Below are 12881 nucleotides of genomic sequence, written 5' to 3'. Positions count from 1 at the left end.
TGCCACATGCTAACAACCTGCTCTATAAAAATATTCCATTACCTAACCTCTCAGGTGAACACTGTAAAAAATTAAAATTTTTGTCACCTAACATCACATAAAGTGCAACACCAAGTGATCAAAAAGGCATATGCCCCCCCAAAATAGTACCAATCAAACCGTCACCTCATCCCGCAGATTAGACCATACCTAAGACAATCAGTCAAAAAGTAAAAAAGATATGGCTCTCGGACTATAGAGACACTAAAACATAATTTTTTTGTTTCAAAAATGCTATTATTGTGTAAAACTTAAATAAGAAAAAGTATACATATTAGGTATTTCCACGTCCGTAACGATCTGCTCTATAAAAATGTCACATGACCTAACCACTCAGGTGAACGCTGTAATAATAAATAAATAAATAACAACTGTGCCAAAACCACCAATTTATGGTCACCATGCCCCATGAAGTGCAATAATTAATGATCAAAAAATTATATGTACCCAAAAATGGAACTGATAAAAACAGTATATGTATGGAGACACAAAAACATAATTTATTTTTCAAAAATGCTTTATTATGTAAAACTGAAGCAAACAAACAAAGAAAGTAGACATATTTGATATAATTGCGTCCATAACAATCTGCTCTAAAAAAATTAGCACATGATCTACGTCAGATGAATGTTGTAAAAAAATAAAAAAATAAAAACAGTGCCAAAACCTTGCCACACAAAAAATGTAATATAGAGCAATTAAAAATCATATGTACCCCAAAATAGTATCAATAAAACTGGCACCTTATCCCCTAGTTTCCAAAATTGGGTCACTTTTTTGGGAGTTTCTACTGTAAGGGTGCATCAGGGGGGCTTCAAATGGAACATGGCATCTAAAAACTAGTCCAGCAAAATCTGCCTTCCAAAAACCATACGGCATTATTTTTCTTCTGCGCCCTGCCGTGTGCCCTTATATCAGTTTACGACCACATATGGGGTGTTTTTGTAAACCGCATAATCAGGGTAATAAATTTTGAGTTTTGTTTGGCTGTTAACCTTCGATGTGTTAAAGATAAAAGTGATTAAAATGGAAAATCTGCGCAAAAAGTGAAATTTTGAAATTTCATCTCCATTTACCTTTAATTCTTGTGGAACACCTAAAGGGTTAACACATTTTGTAAAATCAGTTTTGAGTAACTTAAATGGGTGCAGTTTCTAAAATGGGGTCATTTATGGGGGGTTTCCACTATGTAAGCCCCCACAAAGTGACTTCAGACCTGAACTGGTCCTTAAAAAGTGAGTTTTGGAAAATTCCTTAAAAATTTTAAGAATTGCTTCTAAAATTCTAAGCATTCTAACGTCCTAAAAAATAAAATGACATTTATAAAATGATGCTCATAAAGTAGACATATAGGGAATATTAAGTTATAAATATTTATGAGGAATCACTTTCTGTTATAAAAGCAGAGAAATTCCAAATTCCAAATTTGGGGTATATTTGGGATTTTTTCATAAATAAAGGTAAAATATATTGACTCAAATTTATAACTATCATGAAGTGCAATATGCCACGAGAAAACAATCTCAGAATGGCTTGGATAAATAAAAGTTCTCTAAAGCTATTACCACATAAAGTGACACATGTCAGATTTGCAAAAGATGGCCTGGGCAGAAGGGCGAATACTGGCACGGGGTAGAAGGGGTTACAAAGATTAACTTGTAGTTTTAAGGTTGCTAATGGATTTTGAACCCAAAAAATCCAGTGTACAAACCAGTAACCTAACCACTGAGCTATGTACTCATAAAACACTGTAACATGTTAGCTTACAGCATTTCAGACACGTAGCCAGAAGCTCAGCTATAGACTTTCTTTGGTTGTGTGATTTAGAATACAAATACACAGTATATCTACAACACATTCTGACTTTGACCCTGACCTATGAAGATCATAAGTCAAAATCAGATGCCAGAGTTAAATATCAGGGTCAGGAGTCAGAGTCGGGTGTCAGGGTCAGGTGTCAGGGTGAGTATTTTGCCTCACACTGACATTATTCTGATATGTTACTATGATATCTGACCATGTCCTAAAATGAACACTGTACTGTCTGTTTTTATCCTTCCGAAACTCAGCTCTTCATAGTGCTTTTTGTTAACTGTAGAAAATGACTAGCTTCTCAGTGCACAGGCTGGAAGGTTACGAAGCTGGCTGTGCATTAACCCTTTCCACAGTGCAGTGCTAATACTTTGCACTAACAGTGCAAATGAACAGGATACATAACAAAAACATAAAATGCAGTTCAACAATATAAAACAGTGTAAGTGTAAACAACGGTATAAAACATAGTTCAGGTTAACCGTTCAAAATGCAATAAAGTAGGGAGTTAGGGCAAATGTCCACAAACATCCAGACTCTAAAGTATCCTTGCTCCAGGGTACTACAGAGGCACATGAGTATAGCGAAGCCAATTGACTCAGCGGGTGAGAGCCAGTTACTGGTATCTAGCACTCAGATTTAGGCCTCTTGCACACGGCCGCTGTGGGTCCGTTCCGTGCATTGGGGACCGCAATTTGTGGTCCCCAATGCACGGGCAACATTCGTGCAGCAGCCAGAATAGATCGAGACCCATTCAACTTGAATGTGTCCGTGATCCGTCCGCACCGCAAAAAAATAGAACAAGTTAAATTTTTTTATGGTGCGGAGGCACGGACAGAAACACCACGGAAGCACTCCGCAGTGCTTCTGAGGGGGTTTCGATCCGTGATTCCATTCCGCATCTCCGTGATTGCAGACCCATTCAAGTGAATGGGTCCGCATCCTTGATGTGGAGTGCACACGGGCCGGTGCCCATGTATTGCAGACCCACCGTAGAAATCACACCAGTAGAAATTATTCTTCAAATAGTGTTTGTCACTCTGTGTAGATGCGATAACGCAGCAGAACCGCAAACAAATGCTGCACTTCCTAAATGCACTATATAGAAAGTATATTATTGGTATATAACACCCCTGCTTCAATCAGTTTTTTTGGGGGGGCAACTGGTAAATCACACCAGTAGAAATTATAGGTTTCAATAGTGTTTGGCACTCTGTGTGTCTGCAGTATCGCAGTACAACCGCACACAACTGCTGTACAATTCAATTGCACTATAATATAATTTCTATGTTAGAAAGTATAAGTATATTACACCCCTCAGTATGTCACACTTATCGATAGCACACCTATAGCAGTCCTTAAAGGACTTTTGTGGCCCTATTAGCTAGCGTCTGTCCCTGCTCCACACAGCAACCTCTCCCTACACTGGCAAAACACTGAATGTAAAATGGCGGCCAGATCAGGTTTATTTATAAGGTAGGGGTATGTCCATGTGCTGAAACATCTCAATTGGCTATCCTGTACCACCTGATGGATGTGTCATGGGTCAAAGTTCTTCACAATGTAAAAGAATATGGCGGGCGCGAATATCGCCATATGTTCGCCCGTTCGGCAAACAGTGAATGAGCAAAGTTTGCAGCGAAACGACCGCGGGGCGAACTGCGAGGCCATCTCTACTGAGGATTTCCACAACAATACTCTTCTGCAAATCCACAAGAAAATCTTTAACATATCTACATATGACAGATCTGGAGTGGATTTGTCCCAGGTTTTGTGGCAGTTTACCGCTAATCGCTGCACTGCAAATGGACTTTTAATCTGAAACAATGAAACTCCAGTAGTAATCTGTGTGCGCTACCCACTGCCACTAACACACGTATAATACTGTAGCATCTTAACTGTAATTATTTTTACTGTAAAAAGTTATTTTATTCAAAAAAGTGGGGACTGGTGGAGCATGTGCTGGGTGAGACAACAGACCACTTGGTCAGAATTATTAGAGACAGGGCTAGGCTGATGAACTGAAGTTTTACGAACGTCTGTCTACAACTCTGATAAAGTAAATGGTAAATGTAATATTAGGCTAAGAAACATAGTAACATAGTACATAAGGCCGAAAAAAGACATTTGTCCATCCAGTTCGGCCTGTTATCCTGCAAGTTGATCCAGAGGAAGGCAAAAAAAAAAAACCATATCAGCATATTGTTGTTTTGGTAACCCTATTCCACGTGTAAGGTTGCTCATTCCTATTATGCTAATATCTGCATGTTATTTTGACCATGTGTGTGGATGGGGTTGGGGGGAAGGCTCCTGACTGTCCCCCAGTTCTAGACATTGAGTGAAGCAATGATGGAGTATGTTAGGTAATAACTTTTACGGATAAATTTTTGTAAACTGGATTTTTTAAAACATAACCTTTACTTGGTCATTTAAAATATGTTTCACATTGGGTGAGAGACAAAAATAACAAAAACAACCTCCACTATATCACATAAAGCCAATGAATACGTGAAAAAATGGGTGGATCTCACCTCATCCGAGCAGGATCCACGATCGCAGAGGGTGGACCTGGCAGTTGGTGGTGCCTGTGACCGGTGTGACCAGGGTGCTGAATTCGTGATGGCAGTATTTAGCCTCCTACTTAACCCTATTCTGGCTTTCCTGCCTATCTAGGGGTAGGGGACTGTTCTTATCACCTGCCTACCACACATGGAGCACCCGCCCCGACAGGGGCGACCCCACACCGAACCTTACCCTCGGTATGGGTCTAGTGTTCTATATAACCCTATTACAATGCCCTACATGCCATGTTTCCATCTTTTATTACAGACATCATCAGGGGACTTCACATGTATTCAAGGGTGATCAGAGATCAGGGTGGTTTTAGCCTCCAATCAACTACAAATAAAATTACAGACATACACTCAGTATGGGTCACATATACTATTGAGCAATGCATAAGCAATCAATTCTAAGTCAACTCAGTGCACTTACTCAGAGATCAGGGCGGTTTTCGCCTCCGATCAGTAGGATAGTTGGTGACTCTTATCCTCTCTGGAACATGGGAAGTCTCCCATGTCAGTACATGTCTCACCCAAACTAACAATGATCTGGGTGAGCAATGGGTGGTGTTACTTGCCTCCTCTTATCCCTCTCCTCCCGGTCAGTATCCGCCCCCCTTGATCAGTTGTCTCACCTGTCCGAGTCTGTTAGGAAGCATGTTGCTCCACGTGGAACGCACGCCGCTCGCGTGCGTTCCACCGGACCGGAAGTTCAAGTCACATGGTACGGGCTGGCCGGAAGTGAGGTAAGGACCTGCGCCTGAGCGTTGCTCGTTGCATAGCAACCTCTAAGCTCAGAGCGCCCGGCCCAAATGCAAAGCAATTGATAGCTTGCCTTCTTTTTACATATGCTCAATCGCATTACGGATTTCAAATTAGCAGGACCGCCCAACACACGCCGCATTACTCTGAATATCTGACGTCAGTTAGGTCAAGGACATTAGTGTGTTTACTCGAACCGAAGTTCTAGCAAATTAGATATAACTAGCCCCATTGGTTCTTCTAGCGAGGTTCACCATCGGGTCCCGTGCGCTCGTTTTTAAGGGCACGCAGGATCCAAGGGGGGGACCCGCCAGATACTTCCATATAATTAGCCCCGTTGGTTATTCCTGCAGGGTTAGCCGTCAGATCCTGCCCGTCCTTGTCCACGGGCACACTAGGTCCAAGGGGAGAAGGGCCCGCCGGACTACAAAGTCACTATTTGGGCCTTGTCTGTGTCCTCCATCGGCCCACACATGCTCGCATGTATATAGGGGAGCACATGAAGTCAGAGGGAGACACAGACATGTTATAGCCTTCTCTAGCGACTTAAATCATAAAAAATCATAAAAAGCAACAGAAGTTCTGTTGTTCATTTAAACCAGACGGGTGAACTGTTTTGAGATAAAAGATCCATTTCGCTTCGCATTGTAGGATTCTCCTATCAAAGTCCCCCCGTCTCATTCCTGGTTTAATCCACACACACTAATGTCCTTGACCTAACTGACGTCAGATATTCAGAGTAATGCGGCGTGTGTTGGGCGGTCCTGCTAATTTGAAATCCGTAATGCGATTGAGCATATGTAAAAAGAAGGCAAGCTATCAATTGCTTTGCATTTGGGCCGGGCACTCTGAGCTTAGAGGTTGCTATGCAACGAGCAACGCTCAGGCGCAGGTCCTTACCTCACTTCCGGCCAGCCCGTACCATGTGACTTGAACTTCCGGTCCGGTGGAACGCACGCGAGCGGCGTGCGTTCCACGTGGAGCAACATGCTTCCTAACAGACTCGGACAGGTGAGACAACTGATCAAGGGGGGCGGATACTGACCGGGAGGAGAGGGATAAGAGGAGGCAAGTAACACCACCCATTGCTCACCCAGATCATTGTTAGTTTGGGTGAGACATGTACTGACATGGGAGACTTCCCATGTTCCAGAGAGGATAAGAGTCACCAACTATCCTACTGATCGGAGGCGAAAACCGCCCTGATCTCTGAGTAAGTGCACTGAGTTGACTTAGAATTGATTGCTTATGCATTGCTCAATAGTATATGTGACCCATACTGAGTGTATGTCTGTAATTTTATTTGTAGTTGATTGGAGGCTAAAACCACCCTGATCTCTGATCACCCTTGAATACATGTGAAGTCCCCTGATGATGTCTGTAATAAAAGATGGAAACATGGCATGTAGGGCATTGTAATAGGGTTATATAGAACACTAGACCCATACCGAGGGTAAGGTTCGGTGTGGGGTCGCCCCTGTCGGGGCGGGTGCTCCATGTGTGGTAGGCAGGTGATAAGAACAGTCCCCTACCCCTAGATAGGCAGGAAAGCCAGAATAGGGTTAAGTAGGAGGCTAAATACTGCCATCACGAATTCAGCACCCTGGTCACACCGGTCACAGGCACCACCAACTGCCAGGTCCACCCTCTGCGATCGTGGATCCTGCTCGGATGAGGTGAGATCCACCCATTTTTTCACGTATTCATTGGCTTTATGTGATATAGTGGAGGTTGTTTTTGTTATTTTTGTCTCTCACCCAATGTGAAACATATTTTAAATGACCAAGTAAAGGTTATGTTTTAAAAAATCCAGTTTACAAAAATGTATCCGTATATTTTGGGTGTAAATAGATACCACCACATCTGTACTGTAAGTGGCGGTATAATATAATTTTTTAGGTAATAACTTTTGCAGACGTTTTGCTCCGTTGGGAGATAAGCCTCCATCAGGAGTATTTGGCAGTGTCTTGTCTCCTTCTCCCCATTGCACATGCAGAAATGGCTGTAGGGAAATCAGGAGAGGAAGATTGAGTCAACAGTCAATATTTAACAGATTGTTAACAAATTAGACATTTTAAACTGTGGTGTCCACTCTGTCTTCAGAGAAGAAGACTTAGGGAAGTACCGATGCAAAAAAACTGACAGGTACATTACAATGTGCAGTCTAAAAGGAAAGAGAAGGCTTTATTAAAGGGGTTGTCCTGGGTTTTTATTTGTTGTTTTTTTTGTTTTTCCTCAAGCCTGTGGTGCCTATTGAGAAAATCCATACTGAGCTGCTCCTCACCGCTCTGTTCTGGCTCCCGGGCATTCTTCATTGGATGTCTGTCAAGATCAGTGTGGGGGGAAAACTCCACACTGAACACAGGAGGGAAGGGGAACAGTAACTGGGCCTGGAAACTAGGGAAGGAACAGGTCACCTCCTAAACAACCCTAATCTGGCCCCTAACTACCTATCAATATGAATAGACCTTGAAGGTAGGAATATTCATAAGCTGTATACCTGGGCCCTTATATCCCTATAAGGCCCTGGAATGAGGTTAGGACAGAGACAACCCATTCCTCCGCAGATGGACGAATGGAAGTCTCTGTCTCAGGCCCAGATACAAACAACAGGGAATATAACAAACACAATACAATAAGAAAAGACAAGACTTAGCTGAAAGTAGAAAACTGGCAGCTCGAAACACCACAGAGTGCAACTGACCAGCTAGTTAGAAGACAGGAAGAAAATCTATAAACTGCACCTCCAAGAGTGAGAAGCGGCTACTTATGGGGAAGGTAAATTACCAACAAGTAATACCTGAAGCAGGGGGTGTGGCATTCACCAAAAGACAGACACAATAAGATCCACAGGGAACTTGTAAATTTAACCCACGAGTTACCAGTCTCTCCGATCTCCTGGTAGCTTCCATGGCGTCTGTGACAACTTCTGACTGGATGGGGTCACATGGGCTGCTGCAGCCAATGATTGGCCTCAGCGGTGATGTGTCCCAAAGTGGCACACGACCCAGCTTTGATGTTCTGCTAGAAATTGGCTGCAACAGTGCACGTGACCTTGTTTGTGTAGAACTGGACATATGGGGACCAGAAGTGCAGTGAAGATACCCCATTTACCAGGAAGCTGGAACAGAGAGGCATGGAGCAGGTGACTATGGATTTTTCCACAGATACCGTGGGCTGTGGGGGCCATCTGCAACAGTTATTCCCCAGATAGGTTATCATTATCTGATTGGTGGTTGTCTGACTACCTGCAACACTGTCAATCAGCACTGGCACTGGAACGTCAGCACCGGAATTGCAGCTGTGTCCATTGTGCAGTGGACAGAGCAGATACCTGCAGTGCAGCTCCCACTGAAGTGAATGGGAGCAGTGCTACAGATACCTGTTCACTACACAAAGGACAAAGGACAACTCCAGCGGATGCTCCTCACCTGGCAGTGCTGGCTGCTTTTCATGCCTGGCAAAACCCGGCCTGGAACATGGGGCGTAGTCACTCACCCAGCACTTTGACTACTCCCAGTAAAAGCCATCCGGGATCAGCTATTACTGCCATACTAAGTATCAAGATGTCAAACAGCAACTGCTGCTGACACATAAAAACCATCTCTTACTCCACCGAGGCCAGGAACCTTGGTGACACGTACTTATTATCCACGATGATTCCTTGTACCTTCTTACAGGGGTTATCCAACCCGGATAATGAACCTCCTAATGCCTGGGCCCCTCATATGGATTAGCAGGCCACGACGGGGACAAGCCTCTCTAGCATCACGGGTGATGCTAGAGAGGCTTGTCCCCGACCCCCCCCCCACCCCATCAGCCCATCAGGGAGTGGGGTAAGTATTATCCACACGAGGGGCCTGGGAATTATGGGGGACTGAGTTGGATAACCTCTTTAAACCCTTCAGTGTTATATGTGGAGACAGTGAGTTTTTTTATTTTATTTAAAGCCTACAACTCTGGAAGTCTGGATATGGGTGCAAGTGCTATTACGTCAAGGAGGAGCAGCTGAAGCTTATAGTACTGAGGATCAACAATATAACGAAGCTTTAAATATAAATATTGAGCTGAGTGTACCTTATTGTAGTTATTTTAAAACATAACTTTTAATTTATTGATTTTTAGAATATTGTGACACTTATACTGACATACTAAAACAATGCTAGTGTTGCACTGCATTCTTGGAAGAATGTCCGGTATAGCAAGCAGCTCTAGTCTATTCGCTCAAGCGGCTTGTTTTTGAAGGGGTCGTTTTCAAAACAAAGTATCAGCGGGTTACTCGCCCTAGGTTCTATCCCTGCATAAACTAGTCGTGGTGAGTTGGGAGAACCCTAACAGGCTGTATTCCGGGCACCCGCCCGGGCGACCCACAGCCGCTGGAACCTCGGATCTATTGCTGCAAATCCCTGAGAATATATTCTTCCTCTGAACTGTCCGACGCAATTCACCACTAGGAGTAGTGGTTCTTCAGGGACACACAAGAAAAACGCCGGGGCGCCCTGGTGCAGTGGTAGCGCTCCTGCACGTATTATAGAGGCAGTGGCAACCAGATGATACAAAAGTGTCTCCTTTTATGGCGTCTCAACCCCGCCCATCTGTCTGATTAGCCTATGGGTATTTACTGAGCGCTTGTTCAAGCCACCCCCCCCCCCCTGCAGCGTCATATCATCCAAGACAAAGCGCACACTGATTGGGCCACTACCTTGTATCTTGCCCAACCAGCGGCGCCTCATCCAAACCCGGAAGTGACGTTGGTGGGTGGCGGCTAGGTTGCTATGGGGATCTAACACCGCGTCCCCGGCAGGTCCTGGCAGATTAAATGTAAAGCACATTCAATTCCTGCGTCTGCAGACACAAGTCTGCACATTGGGTTGCTTTGGAGATATACCTTCCTGTGTCTGGACATAATTTCCCAGTGTCTAGATATAAGTCCCCAGTGTCTAGATGGGATATTTTGATCTGATTTGGTCTCAGAATACTCCATAATCTGTATCCACTATTCAAGTGGCAATAGCATAATGCTTATTTGACAACATATGCTACCTTTCAAATATATTTCAGGGACTGGTAACAAATAAGCCTACATATATACAAGAGATGCACCTGTGACCTGCAAGGACCTGAAATCTTGCACGGTCTAAATACACTTTGACCTGCAAGGACCTTAAGCCTTGTATGGTATAAGTTCCTCTGAAATCTATGATTTAATTGTTTGTACGTGAGATCCGCTAGTGAACGCTGGAATTGCGTTTTACAGACCACATAAAATCATAGCAATCGATTGCTCATCGCAATACTTGTGTCTGCAGATGCAGGAATTGAATGTGCTTTACATTTAAGCTGCCAGGACCTGCCAGGGACGCGGTGTTAGATCCCCATAGCAACCTAGCTGCCACCCACCAACGTCACTTCCGGGTTTGGATGAGGCGCAGCTGGTTGGGCAAGATACAAGGTAGTGGCTCAATCAATGTGCGCTTTGTCCTGGATGATATGACGCTGCAGGGGGGGGGTGGCTTGAACAAGCGCTCAGTAAATACCCATAGGCTAATCAGACAGATGGGCGGGGTTGAGACGCCATAAAAGGAGACACTTTTGTATCATCTGGTTGCCACTGCCTCTATAATACGTGCGGGAGCGCTGCCACTGCAGCAGACGCCCCGGCGTTTTTCTTGTGTTTCCCTGAAGAACCTCTACTCCTAGTGGTGAAACGCGTCGGACAGTTCAGAGGAAGAATATATTGTCAGGGATTTGCAGCAATAGATCCGAGGTTCCAGCGGCTGTGGGTCGCCCTTCTAAGGGCGGGTGCCCGGAATACAGCCTGTTAGGGTTCTCCCAACTCACCACGACTAGTTTATGCAGGGATAGAACCTAGGCCGAGTAACCCGCTGATACATTGTTTTGAAAACGACCCCTTCAAAAACAAGCCACTTGAGCGAATAGACTAGAGCTGCTTGCTATACCGGACATTCTTCCAAGAAAGCAGTGCAACTAGGGCTGCAACGATTAATCGATGTAATCGATTATATTCGATAACTGGATTCGTTGTCGACGAATCCAGTTATCGAATAATCGCCGATTCGTTGCTATGCGGGCGGGCGGGCGGTCGCTGCATCTTTATTTTACCTTTTTACAATGACGCTCCTGTAACAGGCAGCCAGGCAGAGCGGACGGCGGCGCAACGTCACTCACTCACGTGACACGCCTGCTCCGCCTCCTTCATTCATGAGGTGGGCGGAGCAGGTGCGTCACGTGATTGAGTGACGTTACGCCGCCGTCCGCTCTGCCTGGCTGTTACAGGAGCGTCATTGTAAAAAGGTAAAATAAAGATGCAGACGTGATTAGTCCGACTTATAAGCATCGGGGCCGGGGCTGTTATGGGGAGGGGGGAGGGGGGAGGATCTGTCTATGGCACTGCTATGGGGAGGGGGGTCTGTGTATAGCACTGCTATGGGGAGGAGGGGGGGTCTGTGTATGGCACTGCTATGGGAAGGGGGATCTGTGCACTGTTATGAGGAAAGGGATCTGTGCACTGTTATGCCCATAATAGTGCACATATCCCCCTCTCCATAACAGCGCCACCCACAGATCCCCCTCTCCATAACTGCGCCACCCACAGATCCCTCTCCATAACAGCGCCACCCACAGATCCCCCTCTCCATAACTGCGCCACCCACAGATCCCCCTCTCCATAACTGCGCCGCCCACAGATCCCCCTCTCCATAACTGCGCCGCCCACAGATCCCCCTCTCCATAACTGCGCCGCCCACAGATCCCCCTCTCCATAACTGCGCCGCCCACAGATCCCCCTCTCCATAACTGCGCCACCCACAGATCCCCCTCTCCATAACTGCGCCGCCCACAGATCCCCCTCTCCATAACTACGCCACCCACAGATCCCCCTCTCCATAACTACGCCACCCACAGATCCCCCTCTCCATAACTGCGCCGTCCACAGATCCCCCATAACTGCGCCGTCCACAGATCCCCCATAATAGTGTCGTCCACAATTTGTTTTAATATGGCCTTTGAACATATTTTTTCAAGTAAGATCATATAAACCTCTGTTTTGTAATTTTGTCGTTTTTGCCGATTAATCGATTAATCGTAGAAATTAATCGGCAACTAATCGATTATTCAGCCCTGCAGCCCTAAGTGCAACACTAGCATTGTTTTAGTATAAGTGTCACAATATTCTAAATATCGATAAATGAAAAGTTATGTTTTAAAATAACTACAATAAGGTACACTCAGCTCAATATTTATATTTAAAGACACCTCTGAGTCATTATACACTGGGCCACGACTACCGACTTCCTGACCCTGAATATTCTTTATTAATATAACGAAGCTTATGGTACTGGAGGACAGACAGTTAGTGACATTTACATGACTCCAGATTTGTATCAAATATATTTACTGTCAGTTTTGTTTGATCAACTCCCTGTTTTTTATGACCACGAAATGGGGCATCATCGCATTACACTAGAAAAATGGGTAGATCCCAGCCAAGTACCTGTGTAGTGCCCTGGAGCAGGGACACTCTGAAGTATGGACATTCGCCTATATCCCCTATGCCAAGTAAAAGCTTTTTACTTTATTTCTCTTTAAAGGGTTAACTTATACTTTTCATTACTGTGTTACTGCATTTTATATACATGTAGTGATATATATCCTGTTCATTATCACTATATTTATATGGCTCTGTGG

The sequence above is a fragment of the Bufo gargarizans genome, chromosome 1 (genome assembly GCF_014858855.1).
Source record: "Bufo gargarizans isolate SCDJY-AF-19 chromosome 1, ASM1485885v1, whole genome shotgun sequence".
Lineage (NCBI taxonomy): Eukaryota > Metazoa > Chordata > Amphibia > Anura > Bufonidae > Bufo > Bufo gargarizans.
Note: the sequence above shows the minus strand (reverse complement) of the source record.